The sequence below is a fragment of the Zonotrichia leucophrys genome, chromosome 28, assembly GCF_028769735.1.
Source record: "Zonotrichia leucophrys gambelii isolate GWCS_2022_RI chromosome 28, RI_Zleu_2.0, whole genome shotgun sequence".
Lineage (NCBI taxonomy): Eukaryota > Metazoa > Chordata > Aves > Passeriformes > Passerellidae > Zonotrichia > Zonotrichia leucophrys.
Genome location: NC_088197.1, coordinates 1,852,730 through 1,873,307, shown reverse-complemented (window position 1 = coordinate 1,873,307; position 20,578 = coordinate 1,852,730). Strand labels below are relative to the sequence as shown.

The 20,578-nt window shown below is 47.7% G+C and overlaps 1 protein-coding gene across 2 annotated transcripts in view; it reads left to right on the top strand.

Moving 5' to 3' along the window:
- The window catches only part of LOC135458736 (cilia- and flagella-associated protein 251-like), a 41,906-nt gene that overhangs the window by 5,085 nt on the left and 16,243 nt on the right, over positions 1–20,578 (top strand). Inside the window, exon 1 of one of the 2 annotated variants that reach the window (XM_064734014.1) lies at positions 400–539. The exons of the other annotated variant lie outside the window; for it this stretch is intronic. The gene's annotated coding sequence lies outside the window, so the exon portion shown is untranslated. Of the gene's footprint in view, positions 1–399; positions 540–20,578 lie in introns of those variants that run through there. 2 annotated transcript variants of the gene reach the window in all.

Sequence of the window (20,578 nt, the reverse complement as noted above, 5' to 3'; positions counted from 1 at the left end):
TCCTTTCCTTTCCTTTCCTTTCCTTTCCTTTCCTTTCCTTTCCTTTCCTTTCCCTTTCCTTTCCTTTCCTTTCCTTTTTCCTTTCTTCCTTTCCTTTCCTTTCCTTTCCTTTCTTTCCTTTCTCCTTCCCTTCCCTTCCCTTCCCTTCCTACTTTTTACCCTCTTTTCACAAAACAGATCTCAAACAATAGTTAAAATTACCAATGAGTGATTCTTTGTCAGGATTTTATGGGTTTTACTTTCTGAAACAGTCTGGAAGATGATTTTGTGGCAGCACAAGAAGAAAACCAGATTAAAAACTGTTGTGAGCATATTAGAGCAAGAAATGGGTGTGGGATAAGTAACTATCTCCCCTCTTCCCTGTGTTTTCAGGTGTGCAAGTGTTTGTGATCAGATAACACAAGATCAGTGCTTAGAAAGATGTTCAGGAGCTGAAACACCCATAAAGCTCCCAAGGTTCTGAAATCCTGCACGTGGAAACCACAGCTCTGTAACATCATTTATTCCAAGAAGGAGAGATAAACCCTTCTGTCATTCAGGTGATTAAAGCAGGATTAAATCACACCGCTGCAAAAACTGCTGCTTCTGCCTGGTTTTCTGCATCTGTGTTCTAGAGGAGCAGCAAAGCTCCAGGGATGGGGAATGGGACAAAAATCCTTTTTGCAGAGTAGCAGAAAGCCCTGTGTGTTTTGTGCTGTGCTGCATCACGCTCTCAGGGCTCTGCTGGAAGGTGGACATGGATGTTTGAGGCATTTAACAGCATCAGGGGAATCCATCCTGCTCTGATTTGCTGGTGAGGGAAGAACATGAGAGAAAAACATGAGAGAAAAACACGAGAGAAAAACACGAGCTCCCTCCCAAAGCATGTGCACTCCATGCATGGCATTGCCCATTTAGTACCTCCCCAAAAATGGGAATAAAATAAGTAAATTTTATTTATACAAAAAAGTAATTTGTTGATTTATTGAAGCAGGCTTTCAAATGAAGTGGATCTGATTGCCTTTTCTCTCCATTCCACTGCAAGAAAACTCTTCTTATCCTTGCAGTTTTGAGAGGTGTCTGGAGATGCAGCCAAGCACCAAAACAGGACAGAAGCTGAGGCAGAGATGTCATCAGGACATGTTTTCATAGAAATCATTGTCTGTGATGACTTCACCCTCTCATTTAGCTGATTTTAGTCATGGAATAATTTAAATGTTCCTGTTGGTCAGCTCTCTGTGGAGACAAAGGGCAGCAAAAGCTTGTGAGGCATTACCAAAACACTGCAGAGTCATTTTTCTACACTTATCAGACCTATATTTTATAATTCTTAATAAAAAAATAGCTTTTAAATCTACCCCTCTCCTTCCTTGGTACTTCTGCTTCATCTCCTCACAGGTAACAGTTAAGCACCAGTTATCTAATTTTAAACACTCCCCCACTAAATCACTCTTTAGTGTGTCAGAATCTATTCTGATCTTTGTGGGACAAGTAATTAGAGCACCTTTCCTAGCTGGAAAAACTCTCATTTTCATTGTCAGCCCTGTGAGAACGATTTCAGTTGAAGGTCAGACCCATTTGTGCTGGAAGGAGACTCTGCCAAATGAAGCCAGGATTTTTAGGTGTTTACCAGCACAGGGAAGAATTTATTTTTCCAAGATCTTTGTGAGATACTGAACTAGAAGCAAACAGTCATCAGGCCAACAAAAAAAAAAAAAAAAGAAGTCTGTGCTCTCACAAAAACAAAACTTTGGATCTCTGTTTTTCCACTTCAAAACAGCTGGCATGGAAAGGGATTGAATGCAGATGAGGTAATAGATGTTTAAAATGCTGTAAATTCTCATTTATCTGAATTAAGGGTGGATTCCAACATTACCTGGGCACCTGGGAAAGGCTGAGTTGTTCTTTTTGAGTCTGCAGGATCAAACAGAGCAGTTCCCACGTAAAAATAATGTGGGAACAGGAAATCAGCTGGAAAGGGGCTTGGCCAAGAGCAGGAGCCACAAGAAACACTCAGAGGGTGGCACCTCCTGATTTCTGGGAAGTGTGCTGGGGCACTTTGATGTTATGGGTGTGCAATTTAGGGATAATGTTCCACAACCCCGATTCCTGTATTGATTTTCCTCTGGCTCTTGCTGCCAGTTGTGAACAAATGGCCCCGAGGAATTTGGAGGTGGTTGCAAAACAATGCAGTGAAAGAGGTTGCAACAGCCTCCCCTGCCCGGCCCATTTTCTGTTTCGTTTCTGCTGGGCCAGAGGCAGCTCAGCTCCAGCCCCTCTCCCGAGTTACCCAGAGGTGATGCATGTTGGATTGTGCCCTTTTCTGAGATTTTTTCAGATTTTTCTGAGATTTTTCTGATTTTTTTCTGAGGTTTTTCTGTTTTTTTCTGAGATTTTTCTGATTTTTTCTGAGATTTTGCATGCCCTTTTCTCAGCTGCTCAGAGATGGGACAACTGAGAGGCATTTTAAAAACTTTTATTCTACTTTTAGTCTCACGTGAAGGGTGAAACAATACAGATGTTATAATTCACACCATCACAATCAGAAGCCAGCTATTTCCTAATTACAATACATTATAAACATTTCTTGGCCTATCAGCTTTAGTCATACCATGCTGTAAATGCCTTAAAGCAAATAATCTAAAATTGCCCTTCATGGGTAAATTTCTTCATTTTAAGAATTTTCTACAAATCCAAGGTGTTGATTTTCCCAGATTTCCTTTCCTTTCCTTTCCTTTCCTTTCCTTTCCTTTCCTTTCCTTTCCTTTCCTTTCCTTTCCTTTCCTTTCCTTTCCTTTCCTTTCCTTTCCTTTCCTTTCCTTTCCTTTCCTTTCCTTTCCTTTCCTTTCCTTTCCTTTCCTTTCCTTTCCTTTCCTTTCCTTTCCTTTCCTTTCCTTTCCTTTCCTTTCCTTTCCTTTCCTTTCTTTCCTTTTTCCTTCCCTTCCCTTCCCTTCCCTTCCCTTCCCTTCCCTTCCCTTCCCTTCCCTTCCCTTCCCTTCCCTTCCCTTCCCTTCCCTTCCCTTCCCTTCCCTTCCCTTCCCTTCCCTTCCTCTTCCCTTCCCTTTCCCTTCTTTCCTTCTTCTTTTACCTTTTCCTTTCCTTTCCCACATTGGAGTTCTTTGTCTTGCTGAGGAGTCACAGAGAGGAGTTAATTTGGGAAGGGGTGAAGCCCTGTCCCTCCTGTTTGTATGGAAATGGTGTTGGGATCCTGAGCAAACCCTTTGCAAACCCCTCATAATCAATCCCACCATAATCAGCATTTCAGTCTCCCTAGAATTCCTCCATGAACATTTTCCTTCCCTCACTTGCTGGAGCCTGTATGGTGATTTAGGAGTTTTATTTTTGTTTCCATTCCCCCCAAAATCAACCACCCCTCATAATCAATCCCACCATAATCAGCATTTCAGTCTCCCTGAAATTCCTCCATGAACATTTTCCTTCCCCTCTCTTGCTTGCTGGAGCCTGTGTGTGGTGGATTTAAGAGTTTATTTTTTTATTCAATTTTTATTCCATTCCCTTCTTCCAAAATCCACCACCCCTCATAATGAATCCCACCATTACACCATTATCAGCATTTCAGTCTCCCTGAAATTACTCCATGAACATTTTCCTTCCCCTCTCCTGCTTGCTGCAGCCTGTGTGTGGTAGATTTAGGAGTTTATTTTTTGTTTTCATTCCTCCCAAAATCCATCACCCCTCATAATCAATCCCATCATAATCAGCATTTCAGGCTCCCTGAAATTCCTGCATGAACATTTTCCCTCCCGTCTCTTGCTTGCTGGAGCCTGTGTATGGTGGATTTAAGAGTTTATTTTTTTATTCCATTTTTATTCCATCCCCCCCTCCCAAAACCCACCACCCCTCATAATCAATCCCACCATTACACCATTATCAGCCTTTCAGTCTCCCTCAAATTCCTCCATTTTCCTTCCCCTCTCCTGCTTGCTGGAGCCTGTACGGTGGATTTAGGAGTTTATTTTTTGTTTCCATTTCCTCCCAAAACCCACCACCCCTCATAATGAATCCCACCATTACACCATTATCAGCATTTCAGGCTCCCTAGAATTCCTCCATGAGCATTTTCCTTCCCCTCTCCTGCTTGCTGCAGCCTGTGTGTGATAGATTTAGGAGTTTATTTTTTGTTTCCATTCCCCCCAAAATCCATCACCCCTCATAATCAATCCCACCATAATCAGCATTTCAGTCTCCCTGAAATTCCTCCATGAACATTTTCCTTCCCTTCTCTTGCTTGGTAGAGCCTGTGTGTGGTGGATTTAGGAGTTTATTTTTTGTTTCCATTCCCCCCAAAATCCACCACCCCTCACAATCAATCCCACCATAATCAGCATTTCAGTCTCCCTCGAATTCCTCCATTTTCCTTCCCCTCTCTTGCTTGCTGGAGCCTGTACGGTGGATTTAGGAGTTTATTTTTTTATTCCATTTTTATTCCATTCCCCCCTTCCAAAATCCAGCACCATCCCAGCTTTTCCTGCAGGACAATCCCTCATGCTGGGAAGGGGAATGGGAATGGGACAGCCTGCCTTGTTTTCCTCCAGCTCCTCTTGTGCTTGGCTCAGGCAGCCTCGGGGATGAGGAAGTGCAGCTCTGCTTTTGTAACCCCTCATTTCGTTTGGAAATGCTGTCCAAACAAACAGCTGCCAGCAGGATGAGCGTTCAGACCTGTGCAGAGGCTGCTGTGTCAGAAAAGCAGCTCAGAGGGAGCTGTGCCTGCTGGAACATCTCACCCAGCAGCTCATTAACGTGGAGATTCTCAAAGGAGACTTTCCCCCCCCTCACCATTAGATCCTGCCTGTGATAAGAGCATTAACGAGCATATTTTCCCATAAATAAAATGAGCAGGCCTGCAGGGCAGGGAAGGTTATTTTGCCTGGAATCAGTTCTATCCCACACTCACCCCTTGGATAGCTGGGGCTGAGGGAACCAGCTCACCCTGAGAGCCAGAGACCAACGGGCAAAGGTGGATTTCTTGCAGCTCTGTGTGCTCCACAGTGCTTTATTTTGGGGATAATCCACGTGGGTTCTGTCACTGGCCAGAAATCCCTGTGCTCAAGGCCAGGGCAGCCCTTGGGGTGCTGCAGGAGGAACAGGAAGGTCCAACTTTGGTTTTGCCAGGTTGGTTTCTGACTGCAGGAGGAACAGGAAGGTCCAATTTGGTAAAAAGTTTCTTTTGCCAGGCTGGTCTTTGAGCTGCAGAAAGAACAGGAAGGCCCAACTTTGGTTAAAAGGGTTTTTGATTTCTTTTGCCATGCTGTTTTTTGAGCTACAGGAAGGACAGGAAGGTCCAACTTTGGTTAAAAATTTCTTTTGCCAGGCTGGTTTTTGAGCTGCAGGAGGAACAGGAAGATCCAACTTTGGTTAAAAGGATTTTTTTGTCAGGTTGGTTTTTGACTGCAGGAAGAGCAGGAAGATCCAATTTGGTAAAAAGTTTCTTTTGCCAGGCTGATTTTTGAGCTGCAGGAGGGACAGGAAGGTCCAACTTTGATAAAAGCGTTTTTTTGCCAGGCTGGTCTTTGAGTTGCAGAAAGAACAGGAAGGCCCAACTTTGGTTAAAAGGTTTTTTTATTTCTTTTGCCAGGCTGGTTTTTGAGCTACAGGAAGGACAGGAAGGTCCAACTTTGGTTAAAAGGGTTTTTTTGCCAGGCTGGTTTTTGACTGCAGGAGGAACAGGAAGGTCCAACTTTGGTTTTGCCAGGTTGGTTTTTGAGCTGCAGGAGGAACAGGAAGATCCAACTTTGGTTAAAAGGGTTTTTTTGCCAGGCTGTTTGTTGACTGCAGAAAGAACAGGAAGGTCCAACTTTGGTTAAAAGGGGTTTTTTTTGCCAGGCTGGTTTCTGAGCTGCAGGAATGACAGGAAGGTCCAGCTTTGGTAAAGACTTTCTTTTGACTGCAGGAAGGACAGGAAGGTCCAACATTGGTTTTGCCAGGCTGTTTTTTGAGCTCCAGAGGAACAGGAAGGTCCAACTTTGGTTTCAAAGTTTTCTTTTTTTGCCAGGCTGGTTTTTGACTGCAGAAGGGACAGGAAGGTCCAACTTTGGTTAAAAGGGTTTTTTTGTCAGGTTGGTTTTTGACTGCAGGAGGAGCAGGAAGGTCCAACTTTGATAAAAAGTTTCTTTTGCCAGGCTGGTTTTGACTGCAGGAGCAACAGGAAGGTTCAACTTTGGTTTTGCCAGGCTGGTTTTGAGCTGCAGGAGGAACAGGAAGGTCCAACTTTGGTATAAAATTTCTTTTGCCAGGCTGGTTTTTGACTGCAGGAGGGACAGGAAGGTCCAACTTTGGTTTTGCCAGGCTGTTTTTGAGCTGCAGGAGGGACAGGAAGGTGCAGCCTGGGGAAAGCTGCTTTGGCCAGGCTGTTTGTTGAGCTGCAGGCGGCCTCGTGCTCTCTGCATCCGTGTCTGAACCAATATTTACTCAGGGCTCTGTGTGCTGGGATTGTCAGCAATCCCTGCAGTGAGAGCAGGGCTGGAGCCTGCCCAGCTGAGCAGCTTCCCTTGTTTACAGCTTTCTTTTTAAAAATACTCCTGATTTCCAGGCTCTCCAGGGGACAGGTGACAGCTCTGGTGAGCACCAGCCCTCCCTGCTGCAGCCTGCCCACCCCAGAGCTCCACAGGCAAAAATCCCCACTGGAAGAGGGTCTGGGCAGGCCTTGGCATCTCCCCAGGGAGTGACAAACCTGCTCTGGAAGTGACAAACCAAAATCCAAAGACTTGGTGCTCCCTAAGGGACTGGCACTGCCATCAAAGGAGCCCCCAGGCTGCCACCACGCTCAGGAGTGGAGGCTTTAAAATGAAAGCAGCTTTAATTCAGTGCCAGAATGTTCCAGTTTTATTTATGAAGCTGTTCTAGATACAGATTAACTTCCCCTGCCTCCTGTTGGTCATTAACTGTGGGAGAAGCTGAGCTTTGAAGGGTTCATTGCTCCAGCAGAGGGGTGAGCAGTGCAGTGTTTCACTGCCTGTCCTGGTGTTTCCAGAGGAACCAGAATTCAAGGAGCTCTTCATTCCCATGTGTCCTGCACACACAGACACCCTGCAATATAATATATTTATTTTATATTTATTATCCTCTTTGGGTGGGCAAACCCCACTCCCAGCAGAGCTGAGCTCTAAATGAGAGCAGCAGATTTCCTAAGGTGCTGAAAGATAAAGAGGTGCCATAAGGAAGGTAAAGACCCTTGAAATTCCTGCTCAGGCTTGGAGCTGTGACCTACTTTAGTTTGATTTCCTGCTCATGGTGATTTTTGCCAGCTACATCAGGTGGTGAGCTGCAAATCTCCCTCCTCAGAGGTTGTGGAACGCTGGGAACGGCTGTGAGCACTGGAAATAAACTGGACAGGAGCTGAAATTTCATTGTGAAATCATTTTCTGGGGTATTTAGCCCCTTTCTGATTCCCTTATAAATGTTTGTCTGGTTTTGGGTCAGAATTTCTGTTTATTCCCATGTGTCCTGCTGTGTGTGGACACACAGACACCCTGACTCCTCTTTGGGTGAGCAAACCCCACTCCCAGCAGAGCTGAGCTCTAAATGAGAGCAGCAGATTTCCTAAAGGTGCTGAAACATAAAGAGGTGGATAAGGAAGGTAAAGACCCTTGAAATTCCTGCTCAGGCTTGGAGCTGTGACCTAATTTAGTTTGATTTCCTGCTCATGGTGATTTTTGCCAGCTACATCAGGTGGTGAGCTGCAAATCTCCCTCCTCAGAGGTTGTGGAAGACTGGGAACGGCTGTGAGCACTGGAAATAAACTGGACAGGAGCTGAGATTTCATTGTGTAATCATTTTCTGGGGTATTTAGCCCCTTTCTGATTTCCCTTATGAATGTTTGTCTGGTTTTGGGTCAGAATTTCTGTTTATTCCCGTGTATGGACACACAGACACCCTGACTCCTCTTTGGGTGAGCAAACCCCACTCCCAGCAGAGCTGAGCTCTAAATGAGAGCAGCAGATTTTCTAAAGGTGCTGGAAGAGGTGGCATAAGGAAGGTAAAGACCCTTGAAATTCCTGCTCAGGCTTGGAGCTGTGACCTACTTAATTTGATTTCTTGCTCATGGTGACTTTTGCCAGCTACATCAGGTGGTGAGCTGAAAATCTCCCTCCTCAGAGGTTGTGGAAGACTGGGAATGGCTGTGAGCACTGGAAATAAACTGGACAGGAGCTGAGATTTTGTAGTGAAATCTGTTTTCTGGGGTGTTTAACCCCTTGCTGATTTCCCTTATGAATGTTTGTCTGGTTTTGGGTCAGAATTTCTGTTTATTCCCATGTGTGGACACACAGACACCCTGACTCCTCTTTGGGTGAGCAAACCCCACTCCCAGCAGAGCTGAGCTCTAAATGAGAGCAGCAGATTTCCTAAAGGTACTGAAAGATAAAGAGGTGGCATAAGGAAGGTAAAGACCCTTGAAATTCCTGCTCAGGCTTGGAGCTGTGACCTAATTTAGTTTGATTTCCTGCTCATGGTGATTTTTGCCAGCTACATCAGGGGGTGAGCTGCAAATCTCCCTCCTCAGAGGTTGTGGAAGACTGGGAATGGCTGTGAGCCCTGAAAAGAAACTGGACAGGAGCTGAGATTTTGTAGTGAAATCTGTTTTCTGGGGTGTTTAACCCCTTTCTGATTCCCTTATAAATGTTTGTCTGGTTTTGGGTCAGAATTTCCCTGTTGGATTTTCCAGTGGGTAAATCCTGTCAGATTTTGGTATTGCTCTGCTGCTTCCCTGCTCTTTGGTCCTACAGCACTTTCATTTAGCCCCTTTCTGATTCCCTTATAAATATTTGTCTGGTTTTGGGTCAGAATTTCCCTGTTGGGTTGTCCAGTGGGTAAATCCTGTCAGATTTTGGTGTTGCTCTGCTGCTTCCCTGCTCTTTGGTCCTACAGCACTTTCATTTCCCAGCTCTCAGCTCCTCATTCCCCTGAACATTTCCATGTTTGTTTGGCTTCACCACAGCCTCCCCTGGCCCCAGGATCATCACTCTCAGCCCATCCTCAGCTTTCTTGGCCTCTTTAGGGAGGAAAATACCACCAGGAATCCTTGGAGGAACGGGATGTGACAGGAAGCAATGGGAGCCAGCAGGTCAGGCTTTAGTGAAATGCGCAGAGCCAGCACTGCAGCTCTGCTAAACCCAGGCTTGGGCTGAACTTAAACCTGATCCCTGCAGGGTGGATCCCACAGCATCCCTGGGGCTGCAGGGTTTTGAGGGTTTTTTGTTGGTTTTTTGGTGTTTTTGGTTTTTTTGGGGGGTTGTTTTTTGTTTTTTTAGGGTTTTTTTGTTGTTGTTTTTGTGTTTTGGTTTTGGTTTTTTGGATGTTTTGGGGGGAGTTGGTGGTGTTTTTTTACTTTTTGTTTTGGAGGTTTTTTTTGTTTGGTTTGGTTTGATTTTTGGTGGATTTTGGGTTTGTGTTTTTTTCAGAGGGGGGAGTTGTTCTTTTTTTGGTTTTTTTGTTTTGGTTTGGTTTTTGAGGTTGGAAGACATCTCAAAAATCATCAAGTCCCACCTGAGAGAGGGAGCCCAGGTTTGTGGGTTTAGGCTCCCCCTGTGGCCCCGTGCTGCCCCTTTGGAGCTGTGATTCCAACAGGAACCACCTAAATATTTATTTAGGATAAAAAGGATAAATAGGCTAAATGATATTTTGTCCTAAATATTTATTTAGGATAAAATATTTATTTTATATTTATTATCTTAATCCTACCTCAACTCCCCCTTTTTTAAATATAATTTCATTTTACTTTATTTTATTTTATTTTATTTTATTTTATTTTATCCTAAATATTTACTTAGGATAAAACATTTATATTTATTATCTTAATCCTACCTCAACTCCCCCTTTTTTAAATATAATTTCATTTTACTTTATTTTATTTTATCCTAAATATTTATTTTATTTAAATAAAATAATAAAATAATAAATAATAAATTAATAATATAATAATAATAAAATATAAATGAAACAAAATATTATTTTATTTTATTTTACTTTATTTTCTTTTGTCTTATTTTATTTTATTTTATTTTATTTTATTTTATTTTATTGATCTCCTTGTCATCTTTAAAAAATGGGAAACCACTTTGGCACTGCTAATCATGTTTAATTCTCTTTTCTATCCCATCTGCCTTATTTTCCCATAGTTTCTCTGCTTTTTGGCATTGTCAGGTTCATGTTCTGCAATTTTTTGTTGCTCTCAGTGCCCCTGGGACTTAAAAAACTCTGAATTTTAACAACAAGCCTTTCCCGAGGCTTCCATGCAAATCAATGCAAATGAAGTTAATTAATATGATTAATCCTTTATCACTCTGGCTCAAACTGTGATCCCAAGCTGGGATGTGCAGGGTTGGGGTCCCTGCCCGTTCTGTGTCCACTTTGGGACAAAGGGGATCAGCGGAGCCCATTTTGGGTCCCAGGTGGTGTTAGCCACCATTGTAGGACAAATAACCCAAATCCCTGCCCTAAAAGGGATTTTCAGGAGCCCTTCCTGACAAAGCTGTTCAGAAAACCCTTCAGAGAGAGGGAGGCCAAGCTTTCCCCACACAATCTCTTCCAATACTTTGCTGTATTTACAAAGTATTTGGGATTTTCTCCTTAAATCCATGGCTGCTGCTCATCCCTCACTTCCCATGAGCAGGAAGAGTTTCTCTCCAGTCTGTCCAAGACACATCCCAAGTCTTTTCTTTCATCCAAAATACTTATTCATTCCAATGAGGCCTTTTTTCCATGACTTTTTTTTTCCCCCCTGACCTCCAGGTATAACAGCTCTGACGCATTGGGAGGAAATTGGGATTTGGGAAAACAAGCTGAACTTCATTTTCCTTGGAAATCAGCTATTGTTGCAGCTCTCCCAGACCCTTTCTCCTTGGAATGTTTTGAAAAGCTCCCATTCCCAAGGCATTCCCAATCCTTGGATTGACTTTTCATCTGAGGAGGTTTCAAGATCTCTTGGTGCAGCTTTAAGGGGACATTGAGCATTCTCCACATGCAAGGTTTGGCTTCCCAGTTTGGAGATGTGGATGTGGATGTGTTTGCTGTTGGATAGGGCAGGGAGGGACCTTCTGAGCCCAGTCCTGCTGTCCACGTGTGGTCCTGTCCGGTTTTCGGCTGTTTGAAGGGCCTGGAAAGGCCCGGGGTGGCCTTGGGGCAGCCCGCGTATCAAAGGACGAGAAGAGGCTTCAGTTCTTCTTTCGGTTTTTATGTTTATTAATTGTTTATCTAAAAGATTTTCTTTCGGCCCGACAGAGCTCTGCTCAGCAGCCAGCCATGAGCACACTGTGCTGCCCTCCGGACAGCCACCTATCTTTATACCCATGGTTACGTGTACAATATTTATCATTTTTCCCCAATACCATTTATTCTTATTGCCCGGTGCACTTTTAGTAATGACCAATCCCAAAGTGCCACCATCACCATAGAAGATGGAGGAGAAGAAGAAGAAGAAGAAGGACAGGACAGGCCCCAATTCCTCCATCTTACTTCTCTAAACCCCCCTGTACAGAAATCCTAAACCCTGTGTTTCACCCTCTAATTAACCAATCCCTTCACCATTCACCCCGGTGAAACCCTCCTGTCCTCATACAGGTGTCGTCTCCTGTGTAGGATCAAAGTCCAGCCACCAGACACTTCTGGAACATTCCAGGACTCCCGAGCCCCCCAAGGGTGGTCTCGGTGGCTCGGCACCTCAGTCCTGAGGTGCTGAGATCCCACATGGTCCAAGGATTCATAAAGGCACAGAGCTCCCCCTTCAGCCCCCAGTGTGTCCCTTGCACAAGCTGGAAGCTCTCAGAGTTACAAAGCTCCTTTTTAATTCCAGTTTTATTTATTTTAGCCAATTTTTTTTCCCCAGTTGGTTTCATGCCAGCATTGTCTTTATGCTTAAATTGGCATCTTGGCTCTCTCTTGGTGCTTTTGTGTGTAGCAATCCAACCCCTTTGTTTTGGTAGGCAAAGCAAACTGAGACTTTCCTCTGTAAATCTTCCTTTCTGCTTTCCCTGCTTCTTGTCAAGGAAGCCTCTCAGCCATCCACAATCATTCCCACACAAGTTATTTACAGAAATCATCTCTCCACGACCACCTCGGTGCCATCACCTCTTAGGTAAAACCCAAATGTTTCTAAATTCATTTGCTGAATGTTGGAAACGGAGCTAAAAAAGCACAAACACCCAAGCAGAACAAGGAGGGAAGAGTTTGGCACATTTACATGGCAGGGTTAGGATTTCACAAGGATCACAGAATCAGGGAATGCTTTGGGATGGAGGGACCTTAAACCCCATCCAGTGCCATCCCCTGCCATGGCAGGGACACCTCCCACTGTCCCAGGCTGCTCCCAGCCCTGCCCAGCCTGGCCTTGGGCACTGCCAGGGATCCAGGGGCAGCCCCAGCTGCTCTGGGAATTCCATCCCAGCCCCTCCCCACCCTCAGAGGAACAATTCCTGCCCAAGATCCCATCTGAATGTTGCTGTTGGATCCTCACCCTAGATCCTGTGGTCCCTGTGGGTCTCTGCTGTGATGTTCTGTTGGAAGCTGCTCTGGCAAAGGTATCCGAACCAGCCCTGGCTGAGCCCCTGCTCCTCAGGAGGATGGAGGTGGAAGGAAAACCTCACTCTGCACCACAAAAATGTTGCTTAGAGATCTCCCAGCAGGAGTCTGGGTCTGTTTAGCTCCTGTGTGCTGATCTTTGATGAAGAACTAAGAATTCTTGTGGGGTTTTTTGTGGAAACTGGGGGGTTTTCATATTTCTTCACAGCCAGAGCTAAGGGTCCTCTTGACAGGATTCCCAGAGGTGTTGTTTCTTGAGCCCTGAGTGCTCCCAGAGTGTTTAACAGGCACACCCCAGGCAAGAGGAGCCAAAAGGGGCTCAGAAATGGTGCCATGATTTGATGTGCAAGAGCAGCAAAGCTGCCAGAGCAAACCACACCTCCTGCTGCCCTGCAGGCCCCAGAGATGGACATTTCACAGTTCTTTCTGGTTCAGAAGTCTGAAGCTCTTACTTGGGGCAAGTCTGGGCTATAAAAATTGATCTTTTCACAGGTTTGACATGTGGGGAGGGGAATTATGAGGACCCTTCCTCCTGAGGGGGCTGAGGGTGAAGCTTGGAGTGAGGGATGACATTCCTTCCTCTGGAGACTTGGGACAAGGGCTGGAGGGACAGGACACAGGGAATGGCTTTCACTGCCACAGGGCAGGGCTGGATGGGAGATTGGATGGGTGAGGGTGGGCAGGCCCTGGCACAGGGTGCCCAGAGCAGCTGGGGCTGCCCCTGGATCCCTGGCAGTGCCCAAGGCCAGGCTGGGCAGGGCTGGGAGCAGCCTGGGACAGTGGGAGGTGTCCCTGCCATGGCAGGGGATGGGCTTTGAGGTCCCTTCCAACACAGACCATTCCAGGATTTTTTGAAAGGAGTTGGGATGGGAAGGGAATCAGGGACCAAGGGGAAAAAGGATCCTGGCAAGGCTTTGCTTGACTTGGAGCTCACCCCACTGTGCTGCAGGACTTGACCCCACTCCCAGTTCCTACCTGCACCCCATCACTGCCCAGCCCCTTTGGGGGAATGATGCTGAGGGTGCCCAGGGCTCCCTGCTCCCCTCTAAAGCCTCTCCCCAGCTGGTGCCAGGATCCACCCTCAGCACCAGCACACCCTGTCCCCAGGGAGCAGCCCTTGGATGGAGCAGGGGGGTCTGGGTGTGAGTGGAGGGGTTGGATCCCAGGAGAAATCGGGCACAAGGATGGAGCAGAAACCACTGTGAAGCCACAATGGCCTCCTTCCTCCCCCAGACTCTCTCGAAGATGCTCCTAAACCCCAAACCCTAAACCCACGGGTTCCTTCTCCCTGTGCCCTCTCCCGTCCCTGGGCAGGGCAGGGGCTGTGCCCGGGGCTGACTCAGAGCCGGCTCCATCCATCCCCTGCCATGGGGATTCCTGGTTGTGGGAATGCAGACACTGGATCAGGGATGGTTCCTGGTTGTGGGAATGTGAAAGTGGATCAGGGATGATTCCTGGTTGTGGGAATGCAGACAGTGGATCAGGGATGATTCCTGGTTGTGGGAATGTGAAAGTGGATCAGGGATGATTCCTGGTTGTGGGAATGCAGACACTGGATCAGGGATGATTCCTGGTTGTGGGAATGCAGACAGTGGATCAGGGATGATTCCTGGTTGTGGGAATGTGAAAGTGGATCAGGAATGGTTCCTGGTTGTGGGAATGCAAATATTGGATCAGGGATGATTCCTGGTTGTGGGAATGCAGACACTGGATCAGGGATGATTCCTGGTTGTGGGAATGCAGACACTGGATCAGGGATGATTCCTGGTTGTGGGAATGCAGACACTGGATCAGGGATGATTCCTGGTTGTGGGAATGCAGACACTGGATCGGATCAGGGATGATTCCTGGATGTGAGAATGCAGACTCTGGATCAGGGATGATTCCTGGATGTGGGAATGTGAAAGTGGATCAGGGATGATTCCTGGTTGTGAGAATGCAGACACTGGATCAGGGATGATTCCTGGTTGTGGGAATGCAGACACTGGATCAGGGATGATTCCTGATGGTGGAATGCAGACACTGGATCAGGATGGTTCCTGTTGTGGGAATTCAGCAGTGGATCAGGATGGTTCCTGGATGTGGGAAAGCAACACTGGATCAGGATGATCCTGATGGTGGAATGCAGACACTGGATCAGGGATGATTCCTGGTTGTGGGAATGCAGACACTGGATCAGGGATGATTCCTGCAGCATCTCCCCCGCTCCTCCATCCCCCGCACCTCGGCACCGGCGGCTGGAGCAAGACACGACCCGTCCCTGCTTGTGCATCGCCTTTGTGTGCCGGGGATGAGCACGAAGTGCTGCAGGGAAGCGTTTCAACCAGAAAAAAACCATGCGGGGCTCGATTGTTCCCTGCATCCGTGGAAAATTACTCCTGTTCGCTCTCCCCTTTGCTCCAGCAGCTCCAAAACATGCGGGGAGGGGAGGAGGAGGAGGGAGGTGTCTGCGCCTTTGGGGTCGGAGCTGAGGCTTTTTTCTCTCTCTGTGCCTCGAAATGATTAATTCTGAAAGGCTCCTGCCTTGGTGTCACTGGGGCAAGCAAAGCAATCAGAAAGCGTTTTGGGGCCAGCCGCTGAAATGGCACCGGGAAAAGCATGGGAAGAAATGAATCCCCGCCATCCCAGCGATGCGGCTCCATCCCCCATCCCTGCCTCCCTCCTTCCCTCCCTCCCCTGCCCATCTGGCACAGGGAAAAGCAGATGGGAGAGGTGCCCGTGGCGGAGTGTGCTGGTCCCACTCCCACCGGGGCTGTGCTCCATCCCTGAGCCCCTCTGGAGCTTTGGGGACACTTCCCTGGGCAGGGGAGGGCAGGAAGGGACAGGGACAGGGACAGGATTCCTGGTTGTGGGAATGCAGACACTGGATCAGGGATGATTCCTCATTATGGGAATGTGAAAGTGGATCATGCAGTCATTCCTGGCTCCTGCAACATTTTTGCACCTGAGGGACTGTGGTTGGGCTTTTTTTCCTTGTATTTTTGCCTTTCTGATTTGTTTTCTTCTGCTTTGAAATCCCTCTTGTGGCCCTGGTACCTCCAAAACTCAATGAGAGCCTCTGCCCAAGCAGGTGGAACATCCCAGGTCCTCAGCTGGGGCTGCCAGTGGGATGCTTCAGGATGTGACAGCAGCACCTGACTGCCATGGCAATTCCCTCCATTCAAATTCAGCTTTGTTGCAAAATCCCGACTCTGACAGTGACCAAAGGAAGGAGGAATTGTATAATCATGGAATGTCCTGAGCTGGACAAGGATCATCCAAGGAGGTGGAGGCGTCTCCTTGTACAATCAGGGAGCTGCTCCTGACATTCTTCTGCATTTCTTCACCTTTTTTTTTTCCCAAAACGTGGAGCTTTGAGCTTTCTCTGCAGTGCCCAGGCCTGGTCAGGTCAGCAGGGAGTGGTGTTGAAAGTGTTTTATTTCAAGTTCTTTAAAGCATTTGTGAAACTGCTGCTGAGCTGGGGGAGCTCTGCAGTGACCTCCTCTCCTTCCTGGCCTTTGAATTCCTCACTTCCCTCTTTTCCCTGCTAGTGGGGAGCTGCTCTGTTTAGTGGCTGGTGAATTCCTCATCAGAGGCATCCCCAGCAGCAGGTTTCTGTGGCTCTGGGAGTCCCAATTCCCTGCTTTGCTCTGGAATGATGGTGTGAGGAGCCAGGCTCAGCTGAGCTCTTTTCCCAGCACTGCAGCCTCCCTTCTGCACAAACCCAGCAGCCTCTCCCTCCTCACTTTTGGAAATTCTTCCACTCAGGGATCAAGAATCATGAGCTGAGCTCATGGGACCAGTTAGTTCTGGGGCTGAAGCAATCCCACAGCATTTTTTCCATGTGAATAACACCAAGAATCCCTTTCTGGGCACACATTGCCTCCCACCATGGGCACTGTTACACTGAGGGGGATGAGCAGGGCAGGGAAACCTCAGCAAAACTGGAGAGAGGTTCCCCCGGCAGTGGGTGGGGTGGAAGTGGGTCAGTCCAGAGTCATTCTGTCAGAGCAGTGTTTGTGTCACCAACATCACAGCCCTGACACTTTTCCATGTGGGAGTCCAGCCTGAGGGACACAGGTCATTTAAGCAATAAGGAATTTCATGGCACAGAGGCAGAACTCAGGGTAGGAGCAAAAACAGCAGCTGGAGGTTGGATCTAGGCTGGATCCTCCCATCCTGTGCCCAGGAGTTTATTCCCTGTTTTCTCGCTGTGCACGTCCACCTTTGCCTCACTTAGTTTGTTAATCCCCCTCCCTTTGCACACCTCTGTATCCAAAATTGGCAGAAGTTCCTCAGCTTTCTCACTTATGCCATTTTCTGGCCTGTTTATGCCCCATAAATCAAGTCAGTGATGAGCTTGGCATGGCATGGGGAAGATTTTCATGGCAGGATCATTTTCTCCCCTTTAATTAAACATTACAGGTTCTTCATGAACCCTCCCCGTGTGAAACTTTGTTGAAAAGCTTTAACAGAGTAATTTATGGGGAATCTGTTTTGATGTGCAGATCTGGGCCCCAGTTCTAGCCTTGCACACAATTCCAGAGCTCCTGTAAATCATCTGCCTTTGCTGGATCTGCCCTGGCACTGGAGTCAAGGGGTAAGGCTGGGCTGGGCAGAAGAGTCACCAACTTGCCCAGTTTTGGGCTCTGGAGTCTGAATTTGGGATCTCAAGTATGAATTTGGTGGTGGGTTGATGGTTGGACTTGATCTTAAAAATCTTTCCCACCTTAATAATTCCATGGTTCTCTGCTCCTGGGACAGAAAATCCCAACGGTGAAGATCCCAGCAGACCAGATTGTCTGAATCCCAGAGTCTGATTTCACAGATCCTTCCTCCTTTGGGTTTTTAACCCCTTCCCAGAGTACGGAACACTTGGCTCCAGCCACGTCCCACAGCAGTGAGATCCAGGAGTCCCTTCTGCAGGCACTGAACTCCCTGGCACAGGGACAGGAGCCCAGCAAGGGCTGCAGCTGTGCCAGGCCTTGGCATGGAGCTCAGGGCAAGGTTCTGCCCCCCGAGGCTGCTGGGCACTGCCCAGGCTGCCCAGGGAATGGTGCCAAGGCTGCCAGAGCTGCAGGAGCTCCCAGGGGTGCTCAGGGTGGGGGTGTTGGGGTGGCTGTGCAGGGACAGGGCTGGATCAATGATCCCTGAGGGTCCCTTCCCACTGAGGACATTCCAGGTTCCATGGGCTGTCCGGTCTCTGAGCCTGTGTGGAGCTGGCTGTGCTGGCAGTGCAGGCAGTGGGGTCGTGTCTGTCACCCCTGGTGTCACCTGAACTCTCAGTGGCTGCTGCTGCCCAGGGTGCCAGAGCTGGACAGGGCTCTGAGCAGCCTGGGCTGGTGCAAGGTGGAACAAGATGGTCCCTAAGGTCTCTCCCAGCCCAGACCAGCACTCCCAGGGTGCTCAGGGTGGGGTTGTTGGGGTGGCTGTGCAGGGACAGGGGCTGCAGTCCCTGATCCCTTCCCACTCAGGATCTCCAGGATCCCATGAAGGGACCTTTGCTGGATTTCAACCTGTGGCTTTCCAGTTCCATCTGGACCCAAATTTCTGTGCTTTGTGGATTAGAGGGAAACTGCTCCTTCTCCAGAGCTCCCTGGGGTTGTGGTTTCTCTTCCAAGCTGGCATTTCCCTCTCTTCAGCCTTTCCTCCTGGGGAAGCTTTTCCATTTACACCATTTGTTCCCACACCCATCCCTTTTTCTTGCTTTTCTCCCCCTTTTCAAGGTGACCAAGAGCTGCTGGCAGAGACAGGGAGGATTCAGGGGCTTCCTGCAAACACAGCATGATCTTTCCAATCATCCCTGCACCACAGCAATTCCCTGGCAAGGCTTTTTGCTGCCTTAAGCCCCAAGCTGACATTTGCACAGTGACATCCTCTGAGGCCTCTGAGCAGCTTTGGCTCCTTTAGAGCTCAGTTCTGCAGAAAATTTATTATTTTTTAAAGAACCAGAGTGGTTTTGGTTATAAATTAGGCTGTGACCTCACCCCTCCTTCTATAACTGTGACAGGAAGGAAGGAAGGAAGGAAGGAAGGAAGGAAGGAAGGAAGGAAGGAAGGAAGGAAGGAAGGAAGGAAGGAAGGAAGGAAGGAAGGAAGGAAGGAAGGAAGGAAGGAAGGAAGGAAGGAAGGAAGGAAGGAAGGAAGGAAGGAAGGAAGGAAGGAAGGAAGGAAGGAAGGAAGGAAGGACGGAAGGAAGGAAGAGGAAGGAAGGAAGGAAGGAAGGAAGGAAGGAAGGAAGGAAGGAAGGAAGGAAGGAAGGAAGGAAGGAAGAAGGAAGGAAGGAAGGAAGGAAGGAAGGAAGGAAGGAAGGAAGGAAGGAAGGAAGGAAGGAAGGAAGGAAGGAAGGAAGGAAGGAAGGAAGGAAGGAAGGAAGGAAAAACATCCTTGGGAGGGGTGATTTTTTCATGGGAAGAGGGAGTTGCAGGGCCTGTTCCACATTGGTAGGTGTCCCTGCACCCTCTTGTCCCACACAGAGATATGGGAAAAGGGAACAAAAATGGGAAAGGAAATCCCTCCCGTTCCCTTGGGCACAGCAGAAGTTGTCCCATGTGATGGAAACCCCAAATTTCACCTCCTGTCCTGCTGCTGCCTTGTCCCATTCACAACATCCAGGCACAAATCCCACATTGCTGGGGCAGGATGGCTCCAGGCAGCTCCCAACAGGCACAGGATACCCTCTGAGGGTGCCCAGAACCTGTTTGTGATCAAACCCCAAAATGCGGACACAGGTATGAGATCTGTTCTGCAGAGCCATGTCCAACCCCACTGTGTGTATCAGATCCTTCCCAGCCCTTTTCCACACTGAATTTTTCCTCCTGTTATTCCCACTGCTCTGCCTACTTCATCCTATTTATAGAGCGCCTTTCATTGGAGTCTCCAGGCTTTTAACCTTTATTCTTGGAATATTATTCACTTCTTGGACCTGCCATGGAGCAATTACTCACCCAGGCTCCTCCCCAGCCTGAGTTTAAAAGGAATTCCCACGGGGCAGCTCAGGGTGTCGAGCTCCCCACAGCCAAAATCCCCGCTCTTCCTTGTGCCACGGCCTGTCCTGGCTTGTCCCAGGTTCCCAGCCTGGCTCTGCTGCTCATTCACCTGCAGAGAGGCTTTGATGCTTCTCTGCTGAGATCATTCACCTCCCAGTGCAGGAGCAAAACACTCCCAGGGGGATTCTGGCGCTGCTTTCTGCAGGTTTCTTCCTCATTCTCTTCTGTCTTGGTTTGAACAGACAGGTGTGTGCTAAGGAAGGCAGGAGCCTCCCTGAAATGGAAAATGCAAACCCTCTCTCTCTGAATTATTATAATTTTGAAATTAAGGGGCTCTAAGACAAAGATATGGGAGCAGGAATAACAATTCTTTACTAGGAAAACTGAAAATATAAGTGTAATAATGCAAACAAAATAACCTATTGAGAGAGTCAGAAGGGACCTGACACCCTGTGTGTGCACCTGTGATCTGCAGCCCTGGGAGCTGGTGTCTGGGTTTGAACAGACAGGGGTCTGCTAAGGAAGGCAGGAGCCTCCCTGAAATGGAAAATGTAAACCCCCTCCCTCTGAGTTATTATAATTTTGAAATTAAAATGCTCTCAGGCAAAGATATGGGAGTAGGAATGACAGTTCATTACTAGGAAAATTAAAAATACAAATGTAATAATACAAACAAAATAACCTACTGCCAGAGTCAGAATAGACCTGACACCCTGTGTGTGCACCTGTGCTCTGCAGCCCTGGGAGCTGGTGTCTGGGTTTGAACAGACAGGTGTGTGCTGAGGAAGGCAGGAGCCTCCCCTGAAATGGAAAATGCAAACCCCCTCCCTCTGAGTTATTATAATTTTGAAATTTGAAGGCTCTCAGGCAAAGATATGGGAGTAGGAATAACAGTTCCTTACTAGGAAAACTAAAAATACAAACGCAATAGAACAAAAAAGAAAACAAACCACAGCCAGAGCGAGAGCAGTCCCTGCCCCCTGTGTGTCAGGGGGTGTCCCAGCCCCATCCATGGGGGCTCAGCCCTCCTGCAGTGCCAGCTGTGGCTCTGCTGCAGCAGGGATCCTGCACAAGGGGGGAGTTTTCCTCTGCAGCTCC